Consider the following 8,021-nt stretch of genomic DNA (forward strand, 5'->3'; position numbering starts at 1 on the left):
AGAATAGGAAAAGAGTCTTTTTTATTATTTTTTTTTTACGAAAATTTAGAATTGTCTTTGGATAATTATAGGATGACTGCTACTTTCTGTATAAAAGATAACAGGAGAATTAAAAAGGGAGGAAAAAAAGGAAAATACACTGCCATTTGCTTGTGTCAAATGCCCACTTTATGGCCAGCCATCTTCACAGAAGTTCTCCTTCGGGTATCATGATGCCCGTCTCCCTGTGGATTTCACTTGGATCAGCAGAGCGAGGCTTTCAGGTTCTGTCTCTAGCCAAAAATGAGACTGATTTCAGCTCTGACTCGCTGAGGGAGCTCATTATTTTCCTAACCAGAGGCTGGGTCCCACCCAGCGAGTGGTACCCCCAAAATACAGGTGTACCGAGTTTGCCATGCTCAGCTGTCTGGAGCTCAGCCCCCTCAGCCAAACGGTCACGCTTCCCTCAGCTCTAACTCTGTTTTCTAGTAAAAAAACCAAACAAACAACCAAAAAAACACTTCTCATTGCCCTCTGATGATCATCTAAAACCAGCCAAGCTGTCATCTGCAACACGGTGCAAATACTGCTCTTCATCCACCTTCTTGGTCCTTCTCTATGACACTGGTGGAGCTGCCAACGGTGGAGACTCTACCACCTTGAAGCTTTTCAGGGACCACCTCCCTGCGAGCAGAATAGGAAAGGATTCCCAGAAAGAAGGGGAGAAACCGTTGTGCAGGGAGGTGACAGAAAACAAGCCAGGGCCACGCAGCAAGCAATTTCTGCGTACTCCTCTGCCTCTGCAGAGCCGTGTCATGTGGTGAGGAGGCATTCGTGATCCTGGTTTCCAAAGGTCAAGGTTGGAATTACCCCAACATATTTCACCTGCGCTGCAAGGTTTAAAAGAGCCCGGGGAAACGCAAAGCATCCCAGTGCCCACTAGAGACACGACGCCTGTAGATACAGTCCATGCTGAACGCACCCCCAAATTACCCCAAAATAGCATCTTCTCCCTTGGTTGCAGTGAACAAGCCCGGATTTTGTGTACAGAGATGAAGCTGTTGGACTGAAATGCCGAAGTTGTCTCTGCTTTCTTCATACTTGGGTGCCCATCAGTACGGACAACCTCAGGGCTGCACCAGAAAACACTTTTGTTAAATGGACGCGGGTGGGTTGGAGACATCCCACATCTCTGGGCGCCAAAGTATGGTTCATCAAGGTGTGCTCGGCCCAGTTGCCCGTGCTTATCTTCCACCCAAGTTATACACATTTAACAAATCACCTCGTTTTTCCTATTCTCATGTGTTTTTTTTCCTATTCTCATGTGGCCACATGAGCCCTCTGGGTGTCCAGGCAGGGAAACCGAGGCAGTGGGGTGGGCTGTAACCCACCCTCCACGGCATCGTTGATGTGGTCATGCTGTTGTGATGGGGACAGGAACAACAAACCCAACGTCACCCAGTGGTGAGACCTTCCTTTAAGGTAATGCAAGACAAAGAGATACCATTAAATACTAAAATCCTCACCCTAATCTTCAACGACTTGAGCCCGTGTTGTATTAATTGCCCAGGAGCTATGCCATGTTCTTCATCTGTGCTTTTCTTCTTCCAGTCATCTTCTCAGACACCACTGCCCTCCAGTGATAAGTGCTGGGAGATGAAAAGCAAAAATGCCGCGGAGTACCCTTGGAGACACAGCCTTGTTATTGCCAACATTTCCCCCTGCGCCTGCCAGACTAAAGCAGTTATTTTACCAAAAACACTCTCTGCCACGCTGCAGCCTGCGTTTCCTTCCACTCGTCACTGCGGTAACGATCCCAACCCAGCTGGGAGCCGCTTCCCTCCCACCGCAAAAAGTACAAGGATTTCTTGCCACGGAGCCATATTACGAGCCCGTTGCAGCCCCAAAGTGGTGGGTGCGTTCCTATAGACATGGGACAAAACTTCCTTCTGATAATTGTGGAGCACTTGTATAAAGCAGAGTTACCCAGCCGAGCGTCTCGAGAGCTGTTTGCTCTTTCACACCTTCCCAGATTACTTCAAATCTAACTTTTCCGTGCTTGCCGTATTTCCCCAAGGGTCTTCCCGCTGCAGAGATTTATTTTCTTTCAATTTGCACGAAAACCATGGACTTTAGCAAGAGGGGACATTGATGTATTTACTCCTTCTAGCTTTTTTTTTTTTTTTAAGATAAATTTTTAAGTCGTTAAGTAACTCCCCGCCAGCCTTATTCAAAGCATAATATTTCTCCTCGCAGCTTTCTCTGCACCGTAGTCCCTTCTGACGTGCCTTCAAACCATTAAAACCAGCCCAGCTGGAAGCCACCCTTCAGGACACGTTTCTTAAGGGACCCCTTCCTGCTACACCCATTGATTCCAGTTACCAAAGTTGCTGTTTTGGCTTAATAATTACGCCAAAGACATCTACCATACACCCAAATTTTGGCACGCACATTAAGCCACTCAGGGAATCTGGGTATATTTGTCTGGGATCTCAGCAGATTAGCTGCTCGAGAAATTATCCCCAGTTATCCCTCCCACTTTCATACACAGCAGGATAAACAATACAGAGCACGGCTCTCGGGCCAATCCTCAGCATACAAAGCATTAAAGAGTTTAAAGAAATTAAATACTGACGATATCGCACGCAGCTACGTAAACAGAAAGTGGAATTACAAGATTTAGGGCCTGATCCCTTGTTACAAACAACTCAACAGAACTGTTTATTTTCTTAAAAGCAGAATTTAGACTTTAGAATTGGTCACTTAAAATCCTGGTGGTGGTTTTTGTCTTGGAGGTCTCTATAGAAACTTCCAACAAAGAGCAAAATGTAAACGAAAACATTTTCCTTAGTTACACCTTCAGCTTCTCTTTTTCTACCCAAAATCTAACCCAAATCGTACATCACTGCAGGTCAGGAAGACTTCAATGTCGCCCTCGCCTGCTGCTATACCAGTGTGTGCTCTCCATAACGTGCCTCTATTAAAGCTCTGCTTGGTATATTCCAAGCCCTGGGGAGAGCAGGCAGTCGTCCCCCTCCCCAAAAAAAACCCCAGAGAGGTGTCTTTATCAGTTAGGTCAACAGCAGAGAAGGATTTAAACGGGCATTTTCATTTAGCCCCGACATTGTTTACATCAGTTCATTGGTGCTACAGTGAAACGTTTTCCCTGGACGCGAGTTTGCGGGGATTTCTCCAAACTTCCACCTGGGCAGAGAGGAAGCCATTTGATAACGGAGCAGATCTCATTAATGGAATCGTGGAGCAGCCACCAAAACTGAAGCCAGTGGAGGCAGCGGAGCGGGGACAGGGGACCAACTCATAGGCTCAGTTGGATGTCACGCCAGCCTCTGCCAGATCCAGGATTGTCCCTCCCTGGGCGACCCTCTTGCCACAGCCACCTTCCTGGCAGATCTGATCTCAAAGACCTCATCGCTCGGGAGCACTAAGCCACCGGCATCTCAGAAGGATTTCGTTTGGAGGGTATCTGGCCCACTCCCGGCATGGCCAACACTGCAGGTTGCTCAGGGCTGTGTCCTGGCCAGTTGGGGCAGCCCCTGAGGATGGAGACCCCACAAGCCACAGCATCGGCGGGACAGATTTGGGTGCTGCCTCGCAAAGCCCCTTTCTTACTCAGATACGTGACCACCACCTGCTCTTTCCACCTCTCGAGACCCTCTGGACACAGCTTTGGTTGCACTACCGGAGAGGTTGTTCCCTCCATTTCTTGTAGTATCTCGCACAAAGCTTCAGCTTTGCCCCGAATGTCAATTTGATCCAAAAAATATAAGCATCGCCGTCTGTGTTTGTACATCCCCGTGGTTGGGTCTGGAGCATCCTCAGTCCGGCTCCCGCCCGCGCGGTCCTGAGCTCAGCCTCCCTCCCTCCCTCCCTCCCTATGGCTTTTTTAAGGATCTCCTTGGTGTGCACATGCCTCGTGTGTGACTACGGGGTTTTATTACTAATAGAAGAAATATGCTCAAAGAACATCCATGAGCAAAATGTAGAAAAACCCTATTAAAAAAAACATTTAAAAAAATTAAAAAAAAAAAAAAAGCAGTCCTCATCTTTTCCAGCCGGGAGGTCACAGCAGAGGGTAAAGCTCTTTAAGAAGTCCCTTTGCCAAGCTCTGGTAGATATTTTCCAGGATCTGCATCAACTCCACAGGCAACCAAGTGGATATCTCGGGAAGGCTTTTTCCCCCCTCCCCAAAGTTTCTCATTAGTAAAGCTGCAAAGAGGGACTCGCAGTCTTATTTCAGTCCTTTCTATCTCATTTTACTCTATCTCATTAACACTTCACCGCCCCAGGGTAGGGGGGTGGTGGTGGTGGTATTTTTGCTAGAGAATTACCTTTCCCATGGTACAGTTCTAACAAAAAAAAAATGACACTTGCTGTGACTAAAAAGCAGCCAAATAAAGAGCGACTGTGGCCAAGCAGTTTACAATACCATATATGCCCACATCTACATGCTGCTTTTAAAAATGTGGAGTTAAGTGAGACACAGGACCAACTTTTTCTCCTCCAAACCAAGCGACGTCCACAAGCTGCTGTGGGAAAATCACACAACGCGTTTCCCAGCTCTCATCACCCTTTTTATATATATATTTATTATTATTATTTTTTAAATGAACTTCGTAGCAGCGAATCCGAGAGAGAAAAGCAGTTTATCATCACCTTGCCTGGGAGCGCAGCTATCGGTTTGAAGCTTAGACATAATCCCGTTTTTTGGGGATTTGTACCCAAAGCCGGCAAGATGCGGGCAGGCAGAAGGTGGGTTACGCGGCAATCTGGCAGCTGCCTGAAAAATCCCTCTGCCTGTGGTTTAGCTCCCCCAAGGGAGGCACCGACAGCCTCATGACTTGAGGCGTTTAAAAATAGGCAGAAGAAGGAAGAATTTGCGATGACGCCGCTGGGAACAGCTCTGAGACCGCCAGGACCTCATCCTGCGCCCCCCCCCACACCTTGGGGACCACGTAGTCACCTCCCGCACGGCACGGCATGGGTACCAGGGGGCTGAGACCCAGTAGGTGACGCACGAACCTTTAGCTGTGATGGTGGCAGCCAGGTTGGGGCATGTCACGTCACGGCCTTGTCGGCAAAACCCAGCAATAAATAGTGAAGCCAAATATTTCAAGTTTTCATTAAAGAAAAAAAAACAAAAAAACCCCCAAAAAAAACCCAAAAAACCACCTGGAAAATTTTTAATTCTGCCGTCTTGCCTGTCCTTTTTCACAAGGGCCAGGGATCATATAAAATAATCTACTTTTTAAAAAATATATTTTATATATAGACACATATATGTTTGATATTATTTTTCTAGGAGGTGGAAGCTCAATTTAACTGTTTTTGATGTGCTGTCGTAGCGGTGATGCTGTTCCACTCCTGAGGAAGTGCCGAATGGATAATGACGGAAAAGGCAGTGTCGGTCGCCAGGGCTGCTGGTGACAGACAGACAGACAGACGGACGCCTCATTGTACCCGGCAGAAAGGTGCCATCCGATGCCCTTGAGGACCGCAATTTCCCCGCGTTGAGGCTCGTTTTTCAGGTCTCCCGTGAGCTGAAGGAACGCAATGCCCGGGGAGAGGGGGAGCGGTAGCTTCAGCCCATTAAAAATGAAAAGAAGGGAAATGGTTTCAATTGATTAACCATAAACATTTGCTTCTCTCTCTCTCTCCAAAACCCTTCCGCTCCTTTTACTGACCTCGGACCTCTCGAGGGACCCGATGACCTGTGCTCTACCTTTTCTTACGGCGCGCAAGAACCCGCTTGCCTCCAAACTTCGCTCAATATCCTTCACTGCTTCATGCCACAGACTAAGTCGCTCCATCCAAATAATTAGAGAGGAAGATCTGCCGAGCAAAGAGTCGGGCTCCCAATTCCAATCCCTTGCTCCCTTTGCAATATTTTCCAGCTCGCCTCAAGTTAAATAACACCTGGTCAAACTTCCCACCTTTGTGTTCTCCTCTCTCTTTGGGCCAGCGATGCTCTACAAGCAACAAGAGCAGCATTAACTCTTCCTGTGCCAATATAATTTAATCTGATAAAATCCTTACGATCTTAGGTGTCAATCACCCAGGGATGAAGCGTCCAAGGACTGGGAACAGACAGTGATGGGTGAATGAGGGAGGAGAGGCGTTGTTTGGGGTTTTTTTAGGGAAGTAATTAAATGTCAAAATAACCGCTGTCCCCCGTACCCTTCCCCTGAGTTTTGGCAAGTGATCCCGATTCTTACAGAAGTATTGCTGAAGAGAAATAGCAGACACGCAGAGGACTCCGAGATAGCGAAAAATGCCTGTTTAAACTATTTTTAAAGGCATAGCTGCTCAGCGGTATCAAATATTACAGGAGCTACGGTCCCAAACGGTTCCTTTTCTTCGCTTAAAGGCTGTCCTTAACATAACCAAAGTGTTACACCTTGGCAGCAGATTACACATTTCTCCCCAGTCGTCAAAAAATAAGGCAAATACTGATTTTCCAGCATTTCTCAAGGCCTCGAAGGGACGGTGGTTACAGGTACCGGGAGGGAGCAGTTGGGTTGTTTTTCACATAGAGGCCAAACGCAGGATCGATATTGCTTTAGCGGCTGGCAGATGATGAGATCATGTCTAAATTAACGCAACTCAGCCGCCCGGCTGGGAACTGAGTTCCCAGAAAGAGGGCCGGGGGAGGAAGGGCACAGCCCCGGGGTGGTTGGAGGGTGGGTGAAGCCGTCAAGGGACCAGCTCCAGGGCTGGTGGAGACGGCCACGGCGGGCGAGCTGTAAGCCAAAACTGTGTTATAGTAGAGGGAGAAGTGATGGAGAAACACAGGGTTGTGCAGGAGATCCCTTCGCTTTAGGCTGGAGCAACCCAAGCAGCCCAGCCTTGAGTTTTGGACTACAGACCTCCCCGATTGCCCAATTTTTACCTTCTGCGTGGTCAGTCCTGGCCTGAGCCGGACCCGAAGCTGAAACCACAATACACCCCAATACCTCGCCTGAAACGTTAGACCCCACTGCCATCTTGTGGCAAACGCTTCCCAAAAGAAAGTAAAAGAGGGGAAAACCTGTTAGGAAGTTGCAGACAAAGTTAGCTGGCGTAGTGAGGAAGGATGGGTAAGTAATTGGGAGCAGGTTGGGGAAACTCATTGCTTCTCTCAAACGATGCTACGACTGACTCTATAGCACCGCGCCAGATACAAATCGATGCCGGGAAAAAAAAAACCAAACACAGAGAAGGGATGATCCAAACCAAATTTGCAAAACTGAGGGTATAATCACACACATAAAGTATAATTCCTTGTACAGCCACGACTGCCTTTTGGTCATGGCTCTGGCACATCAATACCGGCAAAGATTTAGTCGCTGTTTCAAAAAGTTTAATGGCTTTCAAAGTAATTTAGCATGGCGTTGGTTCGAATAAGGCTTGTCGACCCCAATAAGCAGGATTAAGCTGGCATTAGATATTGCACCTCTGAATTAAAGAACGCAGTTGCTGGAATTTACCGCAAAGACGATTTAAAAGACGGGGATTATGGCTCATGTCGATCATTCACGTAGCACGAAGCATCTTTTGGATGCTGAAAACCCACAGATTAGCACCCCTCAGGTTTTCAAAAAGCACCTCGTCGCAGGAATGAGGCAGTTTTGAAAATCACCACGGTCCTTATCTGGCTGTTAGTCCCAGCCAAGCGCTCCGAACACACCTCGGCATTTATTTTTTGCATCATTTATCATTTACAGCACTCACGCCATGGTGGAGCCTTTGCTTAGCAACTGGGGATCAGTTCCTCGGAACCGCTTTCCGAGGCATCAGCAAAGTGCCTCGACTGCTGTATCATCCACTCACGTTGCAGATGGCTCTCACCGTGCTACAAAAAACAACGACAAATTGCTTTTCCTTCATCATATTGCAGTAAGCGACTGCCAGATGCTGTATCAGACAGCATTGAACTCGTGTATGACCACTCACCAGGTTTAGGTACAAGTGAACAAAAACTCACCAAACAAACAGAAATTAATGAATCATTTACAAAAAGTGCGTCTCTCTCCTCAACGCAAATC

At 47.5% G+C, this 8,021-nt stretch overlaps 1 protein-coding gene across 1 annotated transcript in view; it reads right to left on the reverse strand.

Moving 5' to 3' along the window:
• The window catches only part of PRKG1 (protein kinase, cGMP-dependent, type I), a 517,290-nt gene that overhangs the window by 505,824 nt on the left and 3,445 nt on the right, over nucleotides 1-8,021 (reverse strand). The window lies entirely within an intron of this gene.

The sequence above is a fragment of the Charadrius vociferus genome, unplaced genomic scaffold (genome assembly GCF_000708025.1).
Source record: "Charadrius vociferus isolate BGI_N301 unplaced genomic scaffold, ASM70802v2 scaffold390, whole genome shotgun sequence".
Taxonomy (NCBI): domain Eukaryota; kingdom Metazoa; phylum Chordata; class Aves; order Charadriiformes; family Charadriidae; genus Charadrius; species Charadrius vociferus.